This window comes from Anomaloglossus baeobatrachus, unplaced genomic scaffold, assembly GCF_048569485.1.
Source record: "Anomaloglossus baeobatrachus isolate aAnoBae1 unplaced genomic scaffold, aAnoBae1.hap1 Scaffold_2943, whole genome shotgun sequence".
NCBI classification, from domain to species: domain Eukaryota; kingdom Metazoa; phylum Chordata; class Amphibia; order Anura; family Aromobatidae; genus Anomaloglossus; species Anomaloglossus baeobatrachus.
The window spans coordinates 103,446-105,819 of record NW_027442387.1 but is presented as its reverse complement, the minus strand read 5'-3'; the positions used below and the strand labels follow the sequence as shown (position 1 = coordinate 105,819).

Here is a 2,374-nt window from a genome sequence, read left to right as displayed (position 1 = left end):
AACACACTCTACACTCCGGCTAGGCACACCGAAGCTAAACACAAATCCTAGTTGCCTTCCTCCAGGGGCTGATGTCCACACCAGGGGGTGGGCCAGGCGGTTGATCCCACCCACCGAGGAGTTCACAGTCCTGGAGGCGGGAAAAGGAGTCAGATTAGAGATCAGTTTTGGAGTTAGAGAAGTGAAGAGGAGAGGAGACTGACCGCGTCCGGGTGTGTGGCCCGGGCACTCAGCAAGGTTGGCAGACGGTGGTGACCTTCTGCAGGAGAGGCTGATTGGAGTGAACCGTACGGACCGGGGATGGGCGGTGGCCCGCCGGTACCAGATCGGGGAGTGAAGAGAAGCCAGCACCATCCGGCAGGGCCTACGGACCCCGACCAGGCTAGGAGTCGCCGTAAAACCGGTCAAATCCGTTAGCGACAGGAACCTCCAGGGTTTCCCAGCAGTCAAGACCCGATTGAAGGCAACAGCTCACACCGTAGAGGGAAGCACAGTCACCGCCAAGGCTACAGTTCCCAGGGCCAGAGCCTGCGGGCAAAAGGGGCTCCCTCAGCATCCATCCAAGCTGGGGAGCGGGTTACCGGTGGGAAGCCCGCTAGATTTTGGGGGAATAAAAGGGGTCCAACACCACATCCCCACAGGTGCACACCCACCCATCAAAGAGAGCTATAAGCCAATACCACCTTCACATTGCCAGTGTACCAAGTACATGTTGAGCAACATGAAGGCGGCTGGGGTTATCCGTGACAGTTGTAGCCTTTGGGCAGCTCTGTTGATCCTGTTAAAAAAGAAGGACGGCACCACTCCCCGTATTGAGGAATCGCTAGCTGCATTGAGAACTGCAAATTATTTTTCTACCCTTGATCTCACTAGTCACTATTGGCAAGTGTCCGTTGCTGAGGCAGACCGGGAGAAGACCGCCTTCGCCACCCCTATGGGTCTCTGCGAGTTCAAAAGCATGCCCTTCGAGCTGTGCAATGCGCCAGGAACCTTCCAGAGGCTGATGGAATGCTGCTTGGGACAAGATTTTAGGGTGTATAAAAAGGGAGATTAGATCCCGTGATCCCAACGTATTGTTACACCTCTATAAATCACTTGTAAGGCTACATCTGGAATATGGGAACCAGTTTTGGGCTCCACATTTTAATAAGGACATTCAGAAGTTAGAGTCAGTTCAAAGGTGGGCAACTAGACTACTACAAGGAATGGAAGGCCTCCCATATGATGACAAGTTGAAAAAGTTATTAAGTGATTATTGGCTGCAATGGGGCTTTCTGGCTGGTGCCAGCCTCTCTTCTTAGCACACAGGAACCACAATCCCTACACCATGCTTCAATGGATTCTCTCATCCCAGCCCAGTAAAACTACATATTTTACACAGTCATAAGCAGCCAAAAGGGATCTATTCTATTCAATTGCAAATGATCTAGATAAGACTGAGAATAAGATACTGCACGGGACATAGCAGAGTTGGTCAAGTTGAGTGGAGATGAGTTTGCTATTTGGCACAGCTTTTTGCATCAATAAAGCAAGTAAAAGGTGTGAAAGATAAAAAAAAGGGTGAAAGTGTGAAAAGTGAATTGGCCAAATTGAGGTGCATATAAAGTTTTTGCTTTCTTTCAATTAACTAATGGGGCTCATTTGAATCAGGTGAATTGAGTTCTGCTTTTGGAAACTGGGTTAAGAAGGGGTGCACCGGTCCTGGAGGTACTGCAATACCAGGTCAATGCGTGCAGTGGACAGAGCAAGATTTTTTCCATCTCCTTGTTCTAAAAATCCATTTAATATATGGTCCCCAGAGAGGGGACGTATCAGATATTAAACTGATAAGAACAGATTTAATTTTTTTTTTTTTCTGTTTATCAGTAGGACTTCAAAATAACAAAGGTGATCGCCTCCCGTTGCCTGGGAACCGTCCAGGCACAAGAGGGCTATGTGTCACCAGAAGGCGCACACACTTCCTCAAGGCCGGCAGACGTGCAATCCCAGGCACCTTCCAGTACCGACCAAGGTAGCGTCCTCCGAAACTACACTTGATCTTAGCCAAAAGGCCGAGAAGCTATAACCCGAATTGGTTACGGCCTTGAGTGGCACCCTGGCCTATACCGGACACATCTTAGGGAGAGGGAGACAAACCCACGCCTACAGAAGACATTTTGTCACCCAAGCCAACCCTTGAAAAGGCTGTTTTGCAGAGCAAAAACAAGAAGAATGGTGCTTTTTGCAGCCGCCGCCCACTGCAATGAATCTGAATAACTCCTCCTTTTGGACACAAGCACCTCCCCTCCCCCTTGCAGTCTTTCCAATTCATGATACAAAAAGACGGACGGACAGGACAGGACAGGACAGGCTGCCTGACTTTCCGTCACTGCCA

General features: G+C 49.7%; 1 pseudogene; it reads right to left on the bottom strand.

The window, feature by feature from the left end:
• Window positions 1-1,685: 1,685 nt before the first annotated feature.
• LOC142267329 (U2 spliceosomal RNA) lies at window positions 1,686-1,892 on the bottom strand (annotated as a pseudogene).
• Between the last annotated feature and the right edge of the window lie 482 nt (window positions 1,893-2,374).